The 24,894-nt window shown below is 35.3% G+C and overlaps 1 long non-coding RNA gene across 1 annotated transcript in view; it reads right to left on the bottom strand.

Annotated features, from left to right (window-relative positions):
- LOC110598090 (uncharacterized) overlaps positions 1 to 22,953 on the bottom strand; it is a 310,760-nt gene extending 287,807 nt beyond the window's left edge. The window contains exons 1-4 of the long non-coding RNA XR_013424189.1: positions 22,335 to 22,953; positions 20,364 to 20,416; positions 17,619 to 17,740; positions 14,133 to 14,406 (exon numbers count right to left, since the gene is read on the bottom strand). This is a non-coding gene — a long non-coding RNA (uncharacterized LOC110598090). The remainder of the gene's footprint in view (positions 1 to 14,132; positions 14,407 to 17,618; positions 17,741 to 20,363; positions 20,417 to 22,334) is intronic.
- Between the last annotated feature and the right edge of the window lie 1,941 nt (positions 22,954 to 24,894).

Below are 24,894 nucleotides of genomic sequence, written 5' to 3'. Positions count from 1 at the left end.
TTTACTTTCATGGGGAGAAGAGTGTCTGTATTTTAATAGTTGGCACACATGAGCCTTAGGCTCTTCTATTATGAAAGGAATTTTTCTATTATGAAAGGAAGTTTTAATAAAAGTAAGGACAGGTGAGGCATCACCATATTCATTAATTTCAGAGCTATGACTCCTGAGTTGTCTGGTTTGTGTTCTAATAAAATTCATGCTACCCATGTCTAAAATTGGATGGATTTTATAATTTAATTCCAAAGAAAATTTTGCCTATTATCCCTAGAAGAAATAAGTTAAAATAGCTTCAATATGTGTTCTAGAATACATCTGTTCTCTGATTCTCTTTCTCAATTGTTTTTTTTTTTTGTATTAGTAGCACTACAACAAGATTTCATTTTAACTTAAACTTGGATCCCTAATTGCCTTCAAAGAATTTACATGATGCAGTAAAAAAGTAAAAGTTATTTTTTTATATGTAGAAGATAGTCACACACCAGAGCAATTTAAGGGAGTAGACATTTCAAAATCTTCTGGAATATATCAGAATGTTCAAAGGCAGAAATCTACATGCGTCACAAAACTACAAAATGAAAAAACCAATTCAGAATGATCTCCAGATTCTGAGTATGAAAAAGGCATTTTCATGGTAATACTAAAAAAAAGAAGCATAAGTCCTATTAGTGGCCAATAAAAAAAAATAAAACATAAGAAAGAAGTATCAGAATATTAAAGCATGGCCACAGTCTTTTGCAGAAATGCCCCAAATTTCTTTGCATTCTTTGTGATACTTGTAGTATTAATTTCTTCATTTTCTTCTCATTTTTTTTCTATTCCTTTATATAAGGCATATTGTTGATTTTATTTTACAATTTAGCCCATATGTTATAGAATATCAGGGTAGAATCAGAATGAAAGTAGAGGAGAAAGTTAAAAACACTGGACATGGAACTGGATGCAAGAACCAATGAGATTTTGTATTGCCTTACTTTTGTAGGGAATTTATTGCATTGTTGGGTTGGAGCATTTGAATTTTGCTGTCGTTAATCTTGTTTACAAGTTTAAAAAAGAGAAAAGGTGTATTATCATTGAACAGCCATAGCGAAACTTCAGAGGACTCTTTTCATGTTTTAGGGTCACTAACATTTTTGTTTTGTTGTTTTGTTTTGTTGGGATGGAACTCAGGGCCTCATGTATTCTAGGCAAGCACTCTCCCACGGAGCTAAACTCCTGTCCCCTCTAGTACTATTTAAAGTTCCTCAAGCCAGAAATTCATTTCCAGGGTTCTCCACAGTTAGGACACAGGCATATGATTTTGCTATGACACTCAGAATGACCCTTGAAAATCTCCAATTCAAATGCAAACATCCCCCTCATATGTCTCAGTGAGAGCAGACACATTCAGTAATCAAAATTAGCACTGACATACACAAGATGTGAAGATTTATTGTGCACAACCATAGAGATTTAAAGTTGCACTGCAATTGTGTACAATAAATCAAAATGCATTCTGCTGTCATATATACATAATTAAAATTTTAAAAAAGAGTTGATTAGGTCTTTAAGAGTTATAAATTCCCTTCTCTTGGGACTGGGTTAATTCTCATGGGACTGGATTAGTTACTATGAGAGCAGGTTGTTACAAAGCAAGTTGCCCCTCATAGTTTGCCTCTTCTACATGCAGCTGCTTTCCTCTGCTTTTCTGCTGTGTGTACAAGGCCCTAGCCAGGTGTGGTCACTCAATCTTGGAACTGTAAAGCAAAATAAACATTTATAAATTAAAAAACAAAAAAATTAATACTGACAATCTCAGTGGTACATTTTGCAGCTCCTATACCTGGTGGCAATTGCAGTATTTCTAAGAGAACAGCACTATAGCATATTGAGTGTTGTTTCTAACTGAGCAGCATCGAATCTGGTTTGCCATCTCTCCAAGACATTCCATGAGCTACACAGCAATGTCTTTAATAAATTATTTTTCTGCTTAATTTAGCTATAAGTCCTTACATGGAATCCTAAGAATACAGAGCATAAGGCAGAAGCTGATGTACTAGTGATTTTTTTTATTTGTGCCCTTTTGAAATTAGTATGATTGTAATTTGTTAACTTACTAAAAATGTGATATTAGAAAAATGTTCACAGTGGTGTTTATTTGTTTGTTTAGGTAGTGAAGCTGCAGTAACTTTTTCTTCCTAATCTCTTTTCAATATGTTTCGAATTATTCTATATCTCTATGGTGTTAACATGTATTTCTCTTGTAATTTTTTAAATGTATTTTTAAAATGTGAAAAGGAAATGAAACCAAGTCCCTGAGTTTTGCCAGAAGGGAAAAGCAGAACATAACCAATATGGGATGACAACTAATTCTAGGGATTAACAATCAAAAGGCTTCATGCAATTTCTCTGAATTTGGATGAGTGAATGAAAAAGAAAAATGGATAAAATGAATAGATGATATGGATGAGTGAATGCATCTGCATGATGGACGAGTATTCCAATAGTGGACTGTTTTTTAACAACTTAATTGTAAGAGTGAGAAATGTACTCCAGGACAGAAATTCCTCCTCCATTGCACCTTCCCTTATTTCTCCCCTTTTCCTCATTGTTTGATGAGAAGACTCATTCCCATCTCTCCCAGTTTTTTTTTTCTATACCCATGTATTGAAACCACAAACACAGGCCATGACCCAAATAGTGGCTGCACAACATTCAGTTTCTGGGCAATAGTCCCTTGGACTGAAATTCCCCTTAACAGAGATCAAGACTTAAATAACTCGCAAGGCCCAAACTTGAAAGTGGGTCTTTGCCTTCTCCTTATCCTCTGATACAAATCCAGGGCCAAAATAAGAATTCTTTACATTTTTCTTTGTGCTCATACAGACCCTACTTATTTTTTTAGAAAAGAAATTATTGATCAAGTTATTTTTATATTGAAAAATTTAAGTATTCTGCAACATTATATCAACCTGCCTCTCCAAGATGATATTGTACACATACCCTGAGAGTTAATTTCCTGAACTTCTTTTACTGGATTGTCTTATTTTCTTTGTTTATATTATTGATTTATAGAAAATCATTTGGTGAATATTGAGTTTTCACCTAGATGAGAAGGTCCTAATAAATAGCAAGGAGATGGAGAGGGATACAATGTAACGGCGATAATAACGCCTTGTATCTGTACTGAATAAATAAATAAATAAATACTGTAATTCATGATCCCTAATACATAGGACATATATCAGATACAAAAAAAATAGAATAAACTTTTCAATCATAGAACACTGTTTTTCTTTTCTTTCCAGGAGAGGCAGGCTCATATGGTGTTTCACAGTTCAATAAATTTTGGGTGGGGTGGGCTCAATAAAATTTCATTTAAAATAAAATTTACACATGGAAACCCTCTGATTTTCCGTGGATTAACGTTAGTGTAATAGCAGATAAGAGAGTCTACTGGGCTATAATTTTAAGACACTTCAATGCTTTTGGCAGATATGAAATAATGCCCTACTTAAAGGCAATTCTACTTACTTGAATCAAAGGATGAACTCAAAAATAACATAACTACTACCTCTGGGGAAAAGATTTTTAAAGTGCTATCCTTTACTAGAACTCAAAAAAAAAGTACAAAGTTAATTCTATAAAACATGACCTAAAACAACATAAAACTCTTATAAACAGAAAATTTAGAAAAGAAAAGGATAGGAAGGGAGAGAGGGAGGAAAAAAGATCCATGACCTAAGTAGCTCTTCCAATATGATAAAGAGCAGTTACTCAGTAAATAAATATTTACTAAGATACTTCAGAATATGTAGAATTATACGAAATATTAATTATAATCATAACATGAAATGTTGAATATTATATAAAAGATGCAGGCTCTGTCTTTAAGTGTTTACAATCCAATAGAAAAGATAAATAGTCCAGCACAGGTTTGGTATGTGTGTGTGAAGAGTGAAGCTTCCTCTCTTCTCCTTTGCTATCCCACAGCTCCACTCCTAAAAAGGGAAGGACTATTGAGGATGGGGTTCTTATAATCATGAGTTGTCCACCCTGAAGCTGGTCCTGTCAATCATGTGTCCTGTGAATACAGCAATGCCAAGGACCAATGCTCACTTTCCCATTGCCTGCATTTCTTGAACAAAGCCTCCTTGAGAGCTGCTTTTCTATCCACATGAATCTAGTTCTGTCTACCTATAAGGCAGCTCATACTTCCATTTGAACCAATCCATTCATTCTCTACATAAAAATTCACTACACACAATGGAATGAATAATAGCAGAATTCACTGGATTTGGATAAATTAAAGAAAATAAAGATGCATGTGTGGAAGCCATCTATAGTGAATGCTAAATGTGACTCCTACCATACATAATATAAGGCAAAGGTAAGCAGATGCTATGGAACCATACAGTCCCCAGTTTTCCTTCTTGCTTTGTTATTGAATAGCTATGCTACTCTGAAAAAAATCTTCCTGTCTTTGACACTGTCCTTCTTTCAGGAAACTTCACCTAACACCCATGGGAATTAATATCATTCCATGACCCATTTTTCTCCCTCAAAAAACACATTTTTTTTCAATGGGTCCACAAAAAAAAATGTTGTGGGAATCCAAAAGATTAACTGGAAAGGGGAACTATTTGTAGTGCTGGAATATTCTATATTGGTTTGTAGTGGTTGTTATACAAGTGAGATTCATACACTGTACATCTAAGTGTTGAATTTTATGTAATTTATACCATAACAAAACATAAAATCATATTTAGATTTGTAGTTGTTGTTTTTATCAATGTATACTTTATTGATTGGTGTTTATTTTCCATTTCTATAGTAAAACACTAATTCTTTATTCTCTGGCACTACCCCATTCCTCTGAAAGGATTATTTCAAACATCATCTTCTAGTAACTGTCCCTCAGCTCACAGAGACTCACAGTACAACTGCAGGATTTCTGAAGGAACTACTGGCCATTGTGGATTACCCCAGGAGCTGGCAGCTGACACAATTTGGACCAACCAGTCCCTTTCCTAGAGATATGCCTTATGCCTTTGTAGTGCTAGAATCTTTAACATTTTACTTTGGAAGCTATCAATAGCCCTATGGCCCGGAATGATGAAAATAATACAATTTGCTGAAAGGAAACATGCTGATGCAGATAAACTGAATGGTACTGAGTTAAAAAAAAAAGTTCTGACCCTTTAAATGATATTTTTTCCTAAAGATTTGTTGCATTCCCCTCCTTGATTTTTCCTTCTTCTTTATCTATGTCTCAGACTCTTTCCTCTCTCAAAAAGCATCTTTAACTATGAACTTAATTAGGCTTCTGCCTCATGCAACCAAGAGTACTTATTTGTACATCATCCAAATTAGTATATTTATATTGTAATGCTGGGCTCTCATGCGAGAGCTGTTTTTCCTCAAAATTCACTTAAATGTCATGAACAAAAAGAACAAAATAAGTTAACTGCCTATGAAGGTTCTGTTTCTTTGGGTATTCGATATGCACATGAAATAAGTTTCCCTTAATATGTATTTGTAAATACTGAATCTTACCAAATACATACATAGTTGTATAATCAAGCTGGCACTTAAATGTTAACAGCCCCTCTTTGAAAAACTTCACAGTTGATATGAACAGAATAGGATTTATTATTTCTTGAAATATCTTTATACAATGGAGGTTCTGTTCCTGCTCCTCTTCTGCTCATGGCTCTGCATCAAGTCCCCATCAAAACAAGTTCAAAAATACAAATCAAAGTGCATTTTCCTGTGAAGAATGAAGACAGAATTTTGAGAGGCCAAAGTTTAGGTCAGTATGAAATACATATATGTTCATCTGATGACTATTATTGTCTTAAACAAATAGTGAAGTAGTTACTTTTTAAAAAAAAACTCTCTAAATTTGGCATGTAATCCCTGGTTCTCCCACTTCTGAACTCTATATCCTTGAACAATCACCTCCTTGTGCTTCAGATTCCCCACTTGTGAAGTGGTGATAATAATGTAGCTCCTCTGTCAAAAAGACATGTGTTCCTGTGTTCATTGCTGCATATTCACTATGGAGTCAAAGGGCCATCTAAGGATAAATGGATGAAGAAAATGTGGTGTGTACATATAATGGAATCTTATTCAACCTGAAGAAAGAAGAAAACCAGTCATTTGTGACAACCTGAATAAACCTTGACGACATTATATGAAATAAGTGAGGCAGAGAGAGACAAATATTACATGATCTCACTTATATGTGGAATTTTTAAAAGTCACAAATTCATACAAGTGGAGTAGAATGGTGGTTACCATAGGCTGGGGATTTGGGGAGTGAGGGAGAGTATCAAGGAGAAGTTACTTTCTTAAAGTATACAAAATTTCAATTAGGAGAAATAAGTTAAAGACAAATATTGCATTTAGGAGTAATTTATGTACTTATCATCATAAACTTTCCTCCAACATTTTTTATTTAATAGAAATCACCTTACTTTTACACACAATGCATATTTCCTGAAAAGATGCAAAAGTCAAAAAATAGATTTCCTTTCCAAGGGGTTGCACTCCCAAAGAACTAAGTACTAATTATATCTCAAGTTACACTGTCTGTTAATTTTATGTGTTCCCTTCACAGCTGAATATACATTCAACTGGTTAAGTGTAGTAGGCACCAAGTTGTGATTACTCCTAATGCTTTCTAGCACTTGACTCAATTATTTCATGTTGATATTTTAATCATTTACTATACAATATGTTGATAACACCTGGGCTTTTTAACCATATCTATCAATAAACTTAATTTTTCTCATTTTCACTCTCCCACTCCTTTTTTTTAATATATGTATATTAAATGTGTGTGTGTGTGTGTGTGTGTGTGTGTGTGTGTGTGTGTGTGTATATAAGTTGTGGATGGACAAAATACCTATATTTTATTTGTTTATTTTTATATGGTGCTGGGATGGAACCCAGGGCCTCACACATCCTAGGCTAGCGCTCTACCACTGAGTCACAACCCTGGCCCCCCCACTCCTGTTTTTATCCATAAGTTTAAGTGTGGTTGATTACACCCAAGTCTTTTTTGGATCTGCCAGCTTTAGAGATCACATAAGCTTAGAGTTGTTAGGGTCCACCATCCCTCCACATTGAATGACTAACATGGAACCTAAAGGCAGGAGCAGCTGTAAAGAAAGCCAAGAGATGCATCCTGGTGTAATCATTTGAGCCCTTAGAGCCAGCCATGCCTGGAGCCTACGCTTGGATTTTTTAGTTGTAACAGGGGGAAAAATCCTTTTTCCTTAAATTTTAACCATTTACTATACAATATCAATACAGAAAATACTACTTTCAAATCACCACTTAAGAAACAAAACATTGCCAGTGATCCCAGAAGTCCCTCCATGTACCCTACCTGTATTTCAAACCTTCCCTCTGAGCCCAAGAAAGTAAACATTATCCTTTTATAGAAGTAAATTCTTCATGATTATTTGTAGTTTTGCATCCAAATGTGCATCCAAAGCCACTGTATTCATGTTCATTACATTTTATTATAATTTAAGTCTTGTATTATGCCCACTTCCTTATTTTCTTCCTTTACAATTGATCTGTGAAGAACTCAAGATACTTTACCTGTCTAGTTTCCTGTCTGGAATTTGTTGACTATACATGTGTGGTACAGTTGAGCATGTTCCTCTGTCCTTCATATTTCCTGCTCTGTATTTCCAATTTCTAACAAATTGGTATCTGGATCTAAAGATCTGATTTTCAGTTTCAATGCCTTTGGCAAGACATAGGTGGTATGGGTTTTCTTATATCAAGTAATATATCAGGTGAAACAATGTCTAGCTTTCTCTATTGTGATATAAGCAGCCTCATCTTGAGAGCATTCTTTGGAGAAACCCTGGACTCAAGATGACATCTTCAGCATTAGGAGTGTGATTTGCTATAGAGCTAGCCAGTGTTTCTATATCTTATAAAGTAGCCTTTCTCTATATTCAAGAATTTAGGCTGAAACTTCAATTCAAATTCATGGCTACAGAGTTTTTGTTTTTTTTAATTTAATCTTTTCTAAACTCAAATGTATGTCCTCATCCACATACAGTACTCTGGTTTTCAAGAACACTGAGTATAAGCTAATCATGGAGAAACAAACTAAATTTAAAAAAAAGATAAATAATCAAACATGGCTGGAAGTACAAACCATATATCAATAGTAACTCTAAATGTTAATGGCTTAAACTCTCCAATAAAGCGACATAGGCTGCTAACATGGATTAAAAAAACAAATCCAACAATATGCTGCCTCCAGGAGACACATCTGATTGGAAAAGACATACACAGGCTGAAGGTGAAAGGTTGGGAAAAAATATACCACGCACGTGGTCCTTGTAAGCAAGCAGGGGTAGCCATCCTCATATCGAATAAAATTGACTTCAAGACTAAGTTAATCAAAAGGGATAAGGAAGGACATTATATACTGTTAAAAGGAACCATTCACCAACAAGGCATAACAATTATCAATATTTGTGCACCAAATAATGGTGCTGCGACGTTCATAAAACAAATTCTCCCCAAGTTCAAGAATCAAATAGACCACAACACAATAATTATGGGTGGCTTCAACACACCTCTCTCACCATTGGACAGATCCTCCAAACAAAAGTTGAATAAAGAAATTATAGAACTCAATACCACAATCAATAACCTAGACTTAACTGACATATATAGAATATATCAACCATCATCAAGTGGATATACTTTTTTCTCAGCAGCACATGGATCCTTCTAAAAAATAGACCATATATTATGCCATAGGGCAACCCTCAGTAAATATAAAGGGGTGGAGATAATACCATGCATTTTATCTGATCATAATGGAATGAAAATGGAAATCAATGATAAAAGAAGAAAAGAAAAATCCTTCATCACATGGAAAATGAACAATATGTTACTGAATGATCAATGGGTTACAGATGACATAAAGGAGGAAATTAAGAAATTCTTAGAGATAAATGAAAATACAGACACAACATATCGGAATCTATGGGACACAATGAAAGCAGTTTTAACAGGAAAATTTATCGCCTGGAGGTCATTCCTCAAAAAAAGAAAAGACCAACAAATAAATGAGCTCACACTTCATCTCAAAGCCCTAGAAAAGGAACAGCAAAACAACAGCAAATGTAGCAGAAGGCAAGAAATAATTAAAATCAAAGCGGAAATCAATGAAATGGAAACAAAAGAAACTATTGAAAAAATTGACAAAACTAAAAGTTGGTTCTTTAAAAACATAAATAAGATCAACAGACCCTTAGCCATGCTAACGAAGAGAAGAAGAGAGAGAACTCAAATTACTAACATATGGGATGAAAAAGGCAACATCACAACAGATACTACAGAAATACAGAAGATAATTAGGAATTATTTTGAAAACCTATATTCCAATAAAATAGAAGATAGTGAAGACATTGATAAATTTCTTAAGTCATTTGATTTGCCCAGACTGAGTCAGGAGGATACACACAATTTGAACAGACCAATATCAATGGATAAAATAGAAGAAGTAATCAAAAGACTACCAACCAAGAAAAGCCCAGGACCGGATGGGTATACAGCGGAATTTTACAAAACCTTTAAAGAAGAATTAATACCAATACTTTTCAAGTTATTTCAGGAAATAGAAAAAGAGGGAGCTCTGCCAAATTCATTCTATGAGGCCAACATCACCCTGATTCTGAAACCAGACAATGACACCTCAAAGAAAGAAAACTACAGACCAATATCTCTAATGAACCTAGATGCAAATCCTCAATAAAATTCTGGCGAATCGGATACAAAAACACATCAAAAAAATTGTGCACCATGATCAAGTAGGATTCATCCCTGGGATGCAAGGATGGTTCAATATACGGAAATCAATAAATGTTATTCACCACATCAATAGACTTAAAGATAAGAACCATATGATCATCTCGATAGACGCAGAAAAAGCATTCGACAAAGTACAGCATCCCTTTATGTTCAAAACATTAGAAAAACTAGGGATAACAGGAACTTACCTCAACATTGTAAAAGCTATCTATGCTAAGCCTCAGGCTAGCATCATTCTGAATGGAGAAAAATTGAAGACATTCTCTCTAAAATCTTGAACAAGACCAGGATGCCCTGTATCACCACTTCTATTCAATATAGTTATCGAAACACTGGCCAGAGCAATTAGACAGACAAAAGAAATTAAAGGCATAAAAATAGGAAAAGAAGAACTTAAATTGTCACTATTTGCAGCAGACATGATTCTATACCTAGAAGACCCAAAAGGGTCTACAAAGAAACTACTAGAACTAATAAATGAATTCAGCAAAGTGGCAGGATATAAAATCAACACACATAAATCAAAGTCATTCCTTTATATCAGCTACAAAACTTCTAAAACGGAAATGAGGAAAAACACTTCATTCACAATATCCTCAAAAAAAATAAAACACTTGGGAATCAACCTAACAAAAGAGGTGAAAGACTTATACAATGAAAACTACAGAACCCTAAAGAGAGAAATAGAAGAAGATCTTAGAAGATGGAAAAATATACCCTGTTCATGGATAGGCAGAACTAACATCATCAAACTGGCGATATTACCAAAAGTTCTCTATAGGTTTAATGCAATGCCAATCAAAATCCCAATGGCATTTCTTGTAGAAATAGATAAAGCAATCATGAAATTCATATGGAAAAATAAAAGACCCAGAATAGCAAAAGAAACTCTAAGCAGGAAGTGTGAATCAGGAGGTATAGCGATACCAGATTTCAAACTATATTACAGAGCAATAGTAACAAAAACAGCATGGTATTGGTACCAAAACAGGCGGGTAGACCAATGGTACAGAATAGAGGACACAGAGACTAATCCACAAAGTTACAACTATCTTATATTTGATAAAGGGGCTAAAAGCATGCAATGGAGGAAGGATAGCATCTTCAACAAATGGTGCAGGGAAAACTGGAAATCCATATGCAACAAAATGAAACTGAATCCCCTCCTCTCACCATGCACAAAAGTTAACTCAAAATGGATCAATGAGCTTGATATCAAATCAGAGACTCTGCATCTGATAGAAGAAAAAGTTGGCTCCGATCTACATATTGTGGGGTTGGGCTCCAAATTCCTTAATAGGACACCCATAGCATAAGAGTTAATAACAAGAATCAACAAATGGGACTTACTTAAACTAAAAAGTTTTTTCTCAGCAAGAGAAACAATAAGAGAGGTAAATAGGGAGCCTACATCATGGGAACAAATTTCTACTCCTCACACTTCAGATAGAGCCCTAATATCCAGAGTATACAAAGAACTCAAAAAATTAGACAATAAGATAACAAATAACCCAATCAACAAATGGGCCAAGGACCTGAACAGACACTTCTCAGAGGACATACAATCAATCAACAAGTACATGAAAAAATGTTCACCACCTCTAGCAGTCAGAGAAATGCAAATCAAAACCACCCTAAGATACCATCTCACTTCAGTTAGATTGGCAGCCATTCTGAAGTCAAACAACAACAAGTGCTGGCGAGGATGTGGGGAAAAGGGTACTCTTGTACATTGCTGGTGGGACTGAAAATTGGTGTGGCCAATTTGGAAAGCAGTATGGAGATTCCTGGGAAAGCTGGGAATGGAACCACCATTTGATCCAGCTACTGCCCTTCTCTGACTATTCCCTGAAGACCTTAAAAGAGTGTACTACAGGGATACTGCCACATCAATGTTCATAGCAGCACAATTCACAATAGCTAGACTGTGGAACCAACCCAGATGCCCTTCAATAGATGAATGGATAAAAAAAAAAAAAATGTGGCATTTATACACAATGGAGTACTATGCAGCACTAAAAAATGACAAAATCATGGAATTTGCAGGGAAATAGATGGCACTAGAGCAGATTATGCTAAGTGAAGCTAGCCAATCCCTAAAAAACAAATGCCAAATGTCTTCTTTGATATAATGAGAGCAACTAAGAACAGAGCAGGGAGGAAGAGCTGGAGGAAAAGATTAACATTAAACAGAGACATGAGGTGGGAGGGAAAGGGAGAGAAAAGGGAAATTGCATGGAAATGGAAGGAGACCCTCATAGTTACACAAAATTACATATAAGAGGTTGTGAGGGGAATGGGAAAAAAAAACAAGGAGAGAAATAAATTACAGTAGATGGGGTAGAGAGAGAAGATGGGAGGTAGGGGAGGGGGGATAGTAGAGGATAGGAAAGGTAGCAGAATACAACAGTTACTAATATGGCATTATGTAAAAATGTGGATGTGTAACCGATGTGATTCTGCAATCTGTATTTGGGGTAAAAATGGAAGTTCATAACCCACTTGAATCTAATGTATGAAATATGATATGTCAAGAGCTTTATAATGTTTTGAAGAACTAATTAAAAAAAAGAACACTGAGTATAATGGAATTAGAATATACCATAATTACTCATTTACTTTCTCCTATGTTAAACACAGAATAGTCTTAAAATGCTAAAACCACTGTGATAATTGCTAAGACTATTAAAATTTTTCTGTATATGTTCTCCCCCTTCTTCCATTTATCTTCATGGGTGTGATATATCTATAGTGTGAGGGCATACACCTGATACAAGTTGGACTTTTTCCCTCTAACTCTCATTTGTATTAGTTCTACAAGTAAAAATCAAATTTGATCCTCATCAACCATTCTTATGTCAGTGTTTCTCCTTTTGGTTTCTAAATTTCATTCTCTAGTAAAATCTTCAAGAAGGATTAATGGGTAATATATCCTCTGAGTTCTTACATGCTAATTATAGTTTTTACCTTTTCACTAAAAGTCAGTTTTTCTCAATATAAAATCCCTAACTCACATTTTTTTCCTTGGCTATCTTAAATATGTTACCCCATTATCTGTAATGTAAAGCATTACTATTGAAAAGTGTGATGATAATCTAAGTTTTTCCTCTTTTTTCCTGTTGTTTTAGCTTCAAAGCATAAAATTTTCTTTGAATTTTAATAATTTTACTAGATAATTTTACTGTCTTGATACTTGTTGTTTGGGAGTCAGTATCCTCAGGTATAACAGTTGCTTTCAATATGTAGTATCAAATATTTTTTAACTTTTTTTATTTCAGAAGTTTTCTAGAATTATAGTTCTTTTAATATTTTTTGGTTGTAGTCGGACAAAATACCTTTATTTTATTTATTTATTGTTATGTGGTACTGTGAATTGAACCCAGAGCCTCATGTGTGCTAGGCGAGTGCTCTACCGCTGAGCCACAACCCCAGCCTTACAATTATAGTTTTTAATAATGTTAAAGATCATGTACTTTTCTTACTTAGAGACTCCTTTTATCCCTATGTCAGATCTCCTTTCCTCATTTGCAGTACCTGTCGCTTCGACTTCTTTCTTTTACATTTTTAAAATTTTCCTCCTTTAAACCCCATTTCCTTAAGTTATTATCCATTATGTTTACTTGCTTTTGTGTTCCTTCCAGTTTAGTGTTAATTTATGAAAATTTTTTTAAAAATCTTTCATTTCTAATTTTTACATATTTTGTCATCACACCGCTTCATTTCTGAGTTTTTCTTATTTTGATTCTTTCATCCTTTCATGTCTTTTTTCTTTTTCTTGATGTTGTCTTTTGAAGTAGACAGCTATGGTTTGCATTAGCTTTGCATTAGTACAGGGAAATATCTGCGGTGGTTTACTATACTTAAAGTGAAGAAACTGAAGTCGCTCATAGTTTGGGAGGCTCAAGGGCATGATTCCCGCATGGGCTCGGTTCTTGGCTGCATCATGTCATGCATGCCGAGGCACAGATGTGTGGAAGAGCTTACTTTGCCAAATAGGAAGTCAGGGAGAAGGAGAGAGACTGGGACCCTACTATTCCTTACAAGGGCACGTCCTCAAAACCCAAAGGACCTCCTACTCGGCCTCACCTCCCAGAGTTTCCACCACCTCCCCAGAGCACCACTGTGGGAACCAAGTGTTCAATCACAATGGAACCTAAGGGGACACCAACCGTATTCAAGTCATAACACTGTTTTACTCTATTCTGTGACTAGATCATTCTGATGTGCTTTTGTTTTGGGGGAAAAAAAAAAGTGACTCTGATATTCTTTTTTCTTCTAGTTAACTTTACATGAAATCTGACCTCAATTCTCTTGGGCTCCTGCTTCTTATGTGAAACTACTTTTCCTGAATGTTTAGGAGAAGGAAGCTTCAGGTTCTCTTCCAGCTTCCCAGAGGTCCTTCTGTGATTTCTTTGTAATATTCAGAAATGTGGTGGCTTCCTTTCTCTCCCTTCCTGGTTCTGTTCTTCTTTTCCGCCTCCTGATAGACCTTTGTTCCTGTTTCAGCTGTTTCCATCCTGCTTGGCTTGTTCTTATGCTATTCCAAACAATTTCTCCTCAAAGTAGGGCCCTATCCTGTAAGAGAATATTTGCAATGAATGTAGGGAGTGGACTGTCCCAGATCCTTCAATACACACCATGAATCATGTTCATTGCCCCTTACTGGATTAAGCACAGTCCTCTCATCATCTTTGTGATCTCTAGTTGTCCTCACTATGGAGTCATAGTGAACCCCTGTGGGATTTTGGCTCCCCTGTTCTTCACTGCCAGATGCTCTATTGCTTTCTCCCATAAAGATATTGGTACTTTGCAGGCCTAGGATCAAGTAGTTGACTCTCACATACTGTCATTGGTATTTCTGAAGATAGCTTGTCTACCATTTTTGTATTAAATATTATCAATAGATTCACTTTGTTATCTAAATCCTCTATTTTTATGCAGGAATTTAGACAAATTCACAACAATGTCTTCACTATTGCCATATTCCTAGGATCACTTAACTATTTTAAGTGAGTTTTTTGCCATTTGCAACCAAGAGAGCATTGACTAATATATTCCTCAATCATTTATCTCATTAAAAGATGCCTTTCATATACTAACATCAAACCATTAAATTCAAAGAAAATAGCATGATGATAATGTTAAATGTATATAGTTAAGTAACATCCCCATTGATTAACTCTAAATAGTTGTCTAAAAGAGAACAACAAACACACTTGGAAATAACTCGGTGTTATCTATCTTATTTTCATGATCTCTAGTCTTTTTGTCAATGCTCCTACCTGTTGTAAAGAAAAATGCCTACCAGCAGATGTGCAAGTTTTCTTTACAATATAGTCCATGCCTGAGTTCTGCTTATCAATAGATCTGAGAACACAAATTCAAGTTGTGCTGAATTATTTCCCTCATACAATTGCTTATGGCAGTTTTTCATGTATGGATTAAATAAATGAATAACTTTCCTATGTTCATATATGAATATATGACCAGTGAAACTTCACATCACATACAACTAAAAGAATAGGATCCTAATTAAAATAAGCTATACTCCATGTATGTATATTATGTCAAAATATACTGCACTGTCATGTATATCTAAAAAAAACAAATTTAAAAAATAAAAATAAAGTAAAACCTTATCAAATGCCAAAACTGAAGTCAATTCTGTAGTTGAAACATTTTTCTAAAAAAGTATTCAGTAACAACCTCCTCAGACATGATTCAATATTGGTTGACTTATATATTAAGTTATGATAAATTTTTGGTACAAAGGGTGGGCTTATTTTACAAATTATTAATCATATTAATGAGGAAAGGAGTAACCCACTGTGACTATATTATGAAATTAAATGTTAAAGTAACATGAAATTAATTCAGTGCTACTGCTGAACCTCTCTTCTCAATGACTCAAAAATGGTCACCACTGCTGTTTACAGAGAAAAAACATTTTACACAGCAAAATTTTATAATCTTCTATCACCCTAAAATCAAGAATTTCTGAATAATGTTGTTGGGTAAGATGGGGAGCAAAGCCCACAACTTACTTATAATCTCTGCTTTGATTAATAAAAATAGCTTCATACTTGCAGTAATTCAGTTGTAACAATCATGAGATTATTCATTCAATAGTGGATATATAACAGGGAACTACAATAGGCTTTATCGAAAAGAAGCTACATAGAAATATAGATAATTACAAGATACTGCTTGGTCTCCCATCATGACAGAATACGCCAAGACCTCTCAAACTGCACATGTCCCATTACATTATTTCTTGCACCCTTCTCCCTTTATTTGCAGTAGTGAGACACTATATAGCTTCTTGTTAAATTTGCCCTTTTTGCTCAGGGTGAAGCCTCACCTTTTTTTTAAGATCTCTGCAGCAACAATTGCAATAAATCGTTGCCTGCTGGGCCATCGAATGCAGGAGCTTTGCAGAAAAGAAATGTTCACAGTTCTTCATTCACATTCTATATTTGATGTGCCATATACAAGATAACTTTTATTTTTAGGACTGCCCATTAAATTAAAGTAAAGGGATAATAGTAGAGAGAAAATGTTGAAACAATAAGAACTTTACAAAAGTGATTTTCTGTAATTTCTGGTTATAAAAAAATGAAAAATATAAATTCTAACTCTTTTAAGAAAGTACAGAAGGAAATGTGGCTTAATAGCAAGAAAATGATGTTTTCTAACACTTGACCTATTCTCCCATTTTAATATACTGAATTATGTCAAAGTCCTGGTAGAAAACTTTTTAAAACAGTCTTCTGATGTTATTAAATGAAAACTAATTTCTGCTCATGGCATTTAGAACAGTACATAGCACAAAAAGGGCTCCATAAATACTAGCTATTATTATTCATATTATTACCATTGCCAAGCTTAGTGTTATTTCTTTCCTTTGTTCCTCTCATCTCAGGAAAGCAGCAGTCCAGTGGATTTTGCATTCTACTTTCATCCACTCAGGCCCTTCCTTCCTCCCCCTCTTTACTCATGGACTGTTCTCACTCTGCTAATTAGGGTGAGATTTGTTCTCTCCCAAGCCCTGCTCCTTATTGTCTTCTAACTCCCACCCTACTCCTGCTTTGTCCTCTCAAGGCCAAGCTGATTCTAACTTCTTACCGCCTATCCACTCCGCATCCCACCAGAATTAGTGGTTGGGCCAAGAAAGAGAAACTAGCAGTGCCTGGGATATGTTCCTGAAGTTGGACGGCTCCCCAGCCAGATGGCAAGAAGGGTTCCATCTCTGGTGTTCAGTGAGTATTGAGGGTCTCTGGCATGCTGCAGCACAGCAATTACCAAGAATTTCACCTGTGGTGACTTGGAATGGATGACAGGTTGATGGGATTCAGTGGCTTCTGTGATGTCTTTGGCATTTGTGAAATATGGAAGAAACAGTAATTACAAGGACTGCGAGATTTGTTTGGTTGTTGCTAAGGGTTATTGATGCACTGAAGAGAGAAAATGACAGGCTCAATTCAGCCAATTAGACTCTTAAGGCCAAATGTGAGAGTCAGAAGGCTCCCAGGGCAGTGTTTACAGAGACGTTCCTCCCCAACAGTGACAGGACAGACCAGGCTGAAGATCAGGCCTGTACCTAAATGTAAGAGTAAAAAACTTCATATAAGGCTGAATATGTAGCCCCAGAGTGTCTACTACATTGTCAGGAGTTCAGCGGAGCCCTGAGGCTAAGGGTAGGAATATCCACTGAACTCTCTGATTCCCCATAACCGTCTGGGCCTATGGGAGAGTTATGTTAGGAGATGGCAGACCCATTGAATTACCTAAAGATCATGCAGAGGCCTCAGCTGAGGAAGATGCTTCACAAAACAATACCCTCTTCAAGGGTTGACCAATTTTTCCCTTCTGGTCAACAGTAATAGCTGGAAGCAAATCCAGAATGTCCCTAAAGAAAGGAAAGGATGATTTACTGAAAGGCCCGCATAACATGGCTAATACGTACCAGGAGAATACAGGAGAGCATGTTATAACTTCAGCCTCTAGAGGACCCAACCTAAGACAAATCCAGACATACTTATGGATAAACCAAAATCAAGCATAAACATAATAAATAAGAAGTATATTGAGAAACTAACTGAACTTTGAAAAATGAATGACTCAAATGTAATCTTGATTCCCATTGTCTTTTCTCTTCTGTGAATAAAAAACAATCTGTCAAATAGCAAATAATAAATGTGTGCTGAGAGAATTAGAGACCAAAAAATAATAAGCATACCTAATTTTATAATCATATTTCCAAAATCTATCAAAATGGCAATGCCTACTTTTTATAATAATATTTTTATGTTTAATTATATTCCAAACAATACATACTAATTAATGAAAACTTAAAAAGGACAGATATGTCAGCCTTTTCTGACTGCAAGCTTGGTGGAAAATCACTCAGGCTACCTCAAGGAAAATGGATTTATCATAATGAAACACAAGGAAGCAGAGGAAATAGGAATCACACAGAAACTGCATAGCATTCAACTGTACCTCACAGGGGACAGAATGTTGCTCAGACACTGAACTCCAACACATTGCCCGACTTGAATTGCTGCCTCCTCAGCAGCAAGATGTGGTAGAACATATGCTATGATGACTCAGTCCTCTTTGTCCTTGTTCTGCTACTTACTACTCACCAATTTCCTCTACATTTATAGTGTCTGCTAATTCATAGCTTTGTCTCCTACCTTAGATCTCTCTATGTGTCTCTTATTACTTCTGCCCCCACAGCCAAATGTCAATTTCCTGTATATATCTTACAAATCAAACACTCAGTACAGTAGAATTACGTTGGTCAGAAAAACTCTATCTGAGCAGAGTTTTTTATGTGGAGCACCTTAACAATGACTGGCTACTTTTTGTAACAGATGACCACCTCCTGTCTGATGAGCTCTGGGAAAGAGGACAGTTGCTTAACTAGTGGTTGATGACTGATTAACAGATGGCCACACCAGATGCAAAAGGGTTTTAAGAAATGTGATACCTAGCTAAAAAGCTGTCCCAACAACCACCTCATACCAGAAAAGGGGAAAATGAAAATGAGTTAGTCAGAAATTGGTCATCTCTTCCCAGCTTCTTAATTTGTTTGTATTACTAGTTCATTAATTTATTCGTTTTTTTTAATGTACATAATCACCCTTTTTTGGCACTAGGGATTGAACACAGGGGTGTGCTCAACCACTGAGCCCTTTTTTTTTTTTCTTTAGAACTTCGTTTCCAGTTTAATCAGTATAAACTAATATTTTTAAGCAAATCATTGTTAGGAAGCATAGCTGAACTGTTAAGTTGGAATTCACAGGCTCAATTAAAGTTAAATCTGTCATATTTTCTCCATAGATTTTTTTTTTACCTATTTGATATCTGTTATTTCCAATCCTAATATAATTTACTCCTACATCCAGGATGAAATTAGAGTTGACTTTCTAAACTACTAAAATGAATGATGAAAGTACAAATGTTCTTTGAGTTTCCAGCATTAAAAGAGTCTACATCAGTTCTTTTTCAGAACCCCTCTTTTTTTTTCTTTTTAAAAGAAAAGATATCTGGATTTATTCCTATTAATACCACTGAGCCATTATTAAAAACCTTTAATTTTCCACTGAGCCCTTTTTGAAAAAAAAAAATTTAATGTTTATTTTTTAGTTTTCAGCGGACACAACATCTTTGTTTGTACATGGTGCTGAGGATCAAACCCGGGCCGCATGCATGCCAGGCGAGCGTGCTACCCCTTGAGCCACATCCCCAGCCCCAATTTATTTGTTTTTAATTGAAGAAGAAGAAAGCTCCCAGAACAGAGTTTACATTAAAAAAGAAGATAGTTTCTATCTAAAAAGCACTAGTAAATATTCATATGTTATACTAAGAATTAACAGTGTTCTAGAGAATCCATGAAAAGGAATCATTAATGCAAAACAAAATAGCTGAGTGTGATTTTTAAAAATTTGGACTAAAATTGGCAGTAGTTTTTGCATCAAATGCTGGTTTTTGTCTTCAACTAGTTATATATTGGGGGGGGGGTTACTGAGGGAGATACTTATTAGAATAACCTGGTAAAGTGATTTACTCACTTTCGTCGACCCCCTACACCCATTTCTATTATAACATGGATACCATATCAGGATTATTCCAGAAGACAGGGAAGGTGCACTTGGAGAAAAGATCCATAGGTGATTTAGATAATAACCTACAAATACATGAAGAGATGATGGACCTCACCGATAACCAGAGAAATGCCAATTAAAACGATATTGAGATTCAATTATTTATCCATCACACCACAATCAAGAAGTTTGATAATAATGTCAAGAATGTGAAAAGCAACGTGGCACTATTTATTACAACAGTAAAAGGTGTATAGCCAAATACTGAACCATTTCTACTTCTCAGAATAGAAATTCATGTATAAGAAGATACATCCAAAATTCTGAATTACAAAATAATTCATAATAGTGAGTTTATCTTAAAAATATGGCTGAAACTCTAAAACACACTATTTATAAAATATACAAAACAATACTTACATTTTTCACAGCATCTATATATGCAGATATGTCAATGAAGTCTGGAAGGCTTCCTGGAGAGCAGAGGAGAAGAAACAAAGAGGGGAAGAAGGTGACCCAAAGGAACTTCATCCTCTGTAGAGTTTTACATTTTAAAAAAAAGAGAATGTACCCATGTTGTGTATGTATAATTTAGGGATTTTTTTAATGAAATGGATGCATTAAATTATTTGGAGGCTCTTGTCTGACTGGCACTCACAGGGGATATGACTTATCCAAAGATCCTGCTGAAAATATCTGTTTCAGTACTCAGGACCTATTTAGTGAGCACCTGCTGAGTACTAGGTCTTGTTCAGTGTGAGTACTGGTGTAACTGCTATGAACAACTGCTCTGGGCTGCTCTCTGAACACTTGCTTCTTTTGCTCACTCTCTAATTCGGCATCCCCCACCTTTATCATTTTGATCTCGTGTGGCTTTGGCTGACACATCGAAGGAGCATCCCATGGTGGCTCTAGAATCAGATTGCCTGAGTTCCAGTACCAGCTCTCCTGCAGTCTTTGTCGACTTACATTTGCTATTTTACTTTTCAGTAGTACTTTAATTTCTTTCTCTGTAAAACACGGGTGACATTGACCCACATCATATCACTGTGACACTTAACATGTGAGAATATGAGGAAAGTTTAGGACAATAGCTGATACACAGCAAAGTGTTCACAAATATTAGATATTATTATGAGTGTTCCAAAAGCCAGCCACAAACTAACTGGTGTCTCAGGTCAGATTCTTGAGAGAGAATCCAATCAGCCTGGTTCAATTGAGGGCTTTATTCCTTCTTGTCATATTGTTCACATATGGCCACAGTATTATCCCATATCGTGACCTCAAGGCCTTACTGATCCAGCTTTGGCCAAGAGCACCTGACCTCTTCAAATTCACCTTGAACCACTTGTTAAAAGTAACTTATATAAGAAAAAGAGAAAGAAAATAGTATCCTGACATTTGTTATAAAACCTAGCTATTGTTCTTGTATTTCCTATCCATGAAGTTCCCTCTTTTTAAAATAATCTCTTTTTTCTTAAATCAGTTGAGTGGGTCCCTGATCCTTACAGTCAAAGAACCTAGAACAATTCCTTCAATTTAATGGGTCATTCACAAAATATACTTATTCTCATTGCTTATGCATGTGTCTTACAGGTGACATATGGGTATGATGCTAAGAAGAAGTAGAGAGCTGAATTCCTTTTACTTGGTTAAAGAAGAGAAAAGATACTGTGTATGGTAATGCAGAGTATTATTCAGATGCAAAAATCCAAGCACTTTTTGTGTGAGAATCTGTTTTATTACCTTTTCAAATTCTCTTCTCTATCCATTAAATTGAGCCCTAAAGGGACTTCGATTTTGCAATATTTTGTTAGTTACAATGTTAACTTGAAAGTCAAAACTATATTTTGTTTTTAAGTATTCTCTAATTCTGATTTCCCAAGAATTTAAACTCTTGTTTCCTTGCAAGTAAAATTTTTGTCAGTTTCCTATAATTATAGGGATTGGGGCACCCCCTACCTGTTCAAACCTACACATAACCTGTTCCATGGCAACTTTGCCCATACTGAAGAAAAAAAAATACACTTCTCCCTGGAGTCAGCGATTGGCAGCTTCTCTGCCTCAAGGACATGGTCTATGTCTTTTTAAACTCAATCAACTCAGCACCATGCCAGAGCCCTGCACAGAGAGATGCTTCATAAATGCTTTTGAATCGACTAAAATAGCCAGAAAATGCAGAATCTTCCCTCCCCCTACTTCACCTGCTGCCTAAAGCAGGTCAAGAATCAGGAACATGTTACAAAAGGGAATGATTAAGACAGAACTTATATGCTGAGCCCAGCATTTAAAATAATAATAAAATTTCCTGAGTAGATTTTTACTAATATCCACATACATTCAGATAATCCTACTAGGAAATATTTCAGGTGATAAATTGAGCACAATCACATTTTATCCAGGTTTCCTGGAACACTTCATCCATCTCAGTGTGGTAGCCAGAAATAAAAAAAAAGAGGGTGGAGAATTAATAACTGCACATTTTTAAGGGTTTAATGAAACATTTATAGACTATTTCAAGCTTGTAATAAAAGTTATTACCCTTTGGTTGGCAAGTATGACCTCCAGGGGACAATAACATTCTATTACATCCCAAAATTCTGTGAAGTTATTAGTTATCTCCTATGGGAAACCATCCTCTATTGACAAGAGATAGGATGGATAGTCTAATAGCTGAAATGATTCCATAAATAAATTTTTCAACTTGAGATTTCTGTTAAGAGTCAGTTATTCAAATCAGGATTTTTAAATTGTTATCAAAGCGACTTAAGAATTGCTGAATTCTATGGCAAATCAGAACCAGCTTCACTCTCACCTTATAGGATGTGTGATTATGAATTCCATAAGAAAACTAATGAAACTCATGTCTTCCTCTTAGTTCTATAAAGCTAATAAAATGCAAGTCTGAATTTTAAACCTCACAATACTGCTTTTTGAAAATGAAATAAATCATGTTTAATATGTTGTTTTGAAACATACACTAAAATTTTACCTTTGATTATATATATATATATATGAGGGTGATCTCAAAATTCTTTTCATTTGAAATGAAGAGTATAAATAAAGTAAATTGCTCCATCTGCTGGCTATATTTGGAAATAGGCCCTAATTCTAAGCTCCAAGGAAAATAGGTAAGAATTGAAAGCTACCTCTCAAAATGACAGAAAAAGCTCCATCTAGCACACAATGACAAATGTCAACGCACCCCCATTCAAGGCCTTGAGGGTCCACTAGAAAGCACTTGATATTGTAGAACTAACAGAGTTCAATTGCCATCTCAGTCTTACCAAGTGTTTCTCTGCCCTGGTACTGGCATATGGAGATACAACAGTGAAAGTCATGTCATTGTCTGTTCCTAACCCCAAGACAAACACTGAGCGTTGACACTGGAAAATCCAAAGGTTGTTTACACAAACAGACTTGCCAGGCTCACAGCATTCAGGGATCATACTTTTACACATCTATACATTTATAAATCTTCTGGTCAACCTGACACTATTAAAATCCACTTTAAAAAGAGACAAGAACCTCTAAATCTGGAGAGGAATGCCTGCTCAGTCCTACCCACCAGCCATATTGAACAGTGGTTTTTCTCAAGCTTTAATCAAACCCTGAGAGAGACACAGGGATAAAGGGAAAATACTGAGGAACAATACTGATCAAATTAAATCGTTATATCATGTGCGTTTACAAATATGCAACAACGAATTTCACTGTTATGTATAAATATAATGTACCAATAAAAATATTGATAAAGATACATACTAGAGCTCTAAGCAGTATCCTTTATCATTCAAAATGTAAAAAGTTGTCCTAAATGCTCCATACTGAGTACTCCCTCTTTCTGAACCTAGTATTAACTTTTCTCTTTCAGTTAAATTGAGTGAGTGAAGAGTTTTGCTACCTTAAGATGCTTGAAAATTACATATCCAGTATTACTATTCACTCTCTACTAATTTCTATAACTTGTTCAATCACTGTTATGTTTGAAACATTTTACCCTGTTCCATTTGCTACATTAAATCACATCTGAAAAAATTCAATTACAAGTTCATGTGAGTGATTTGAACTTGGCTTTTGTTGTTTATGATGCCACTGGAACTCATCAACTGTGCTGCATTCAATACAGGGAGCACATTACTCTTTACAGAGTAATAGCTTCTTGTGAGGCTTTAGCTTAGAGTCGAATTGTGGTTTATCTGTAAAATCTTTTTTCTTTCCTAGCATATTTTTCATGTCGCAAACTGAATCATTTTTCTATTCTATTATGGTGTACTAAAGTAACTTGTATCTTGATGCAAAGAAGAAAATTAACTTATCTTTTGAAAGAGTCCAAGTTTTATATTGAATGTGAACTATTATAAGCAGTTCTCCAACTGGATGTGACAATGTAGGACAAATGTTCTTGTCAATGATTATTTCCAAGATGATTCTTTCCCAAAAACCTAGTTATTATTTCAGGGGGAAGGTAATTTTTTCACTTAATGTTTTCCTCTACACTGACATTTTCTTTTTTTTTTTTGTATTTATTATTCAAATCTCCCCATTATCTTGACAGTTCTTTGAATGATCAATTCAACCCAATAATTTAATAAAAGTTACAAGTATATGCTTTCTAGGTGTTATAATAGGGAGAAATGCAAAAAAGTTAACACAATGTGGGGCCGGCCTGGTGGCATATGCATGTAATCCCAGCAGCTCAAGAGGCGAAGGCATGAGGATCCTGAGTTCAAAGCCAGCCTCAGCAATTTAGCAAGGTGCTAAGCAACTCAGTGAGACTCTGTCTCTAATAAAATACAAAAAAATAATAATAATAGAGCTAGGGATGTGGCTCAGTGATTGAGTGCCCCTGAGTTCTATCCCCAGTATCTCCCCCCCCGAAAACAAAGTCTAAACAATGTGGTAAGAAAAATGATGGAAAAACATACAAAGTACAAAGGTTACTGTTGCA

The sequence above is a fragment of the Ictidomys tridecemlineatus genome, chromosome 7, assembly GCF_052094955.1.
Source record: "Ictidomys tridecemlineatus isolate mIctTri1 chromosome 7, mIctTri1.hap1, whole genome shotgun sequence".
NCBI lineage: Eukaryota > Metazoa > Chordata > Mammalia > Rodentia > Sciuridae > Ictidomys > Ictidomys tridecemlineatus.
This window is presented reverse-complemented; position numbering and strand designations above follow the sequence as displayed.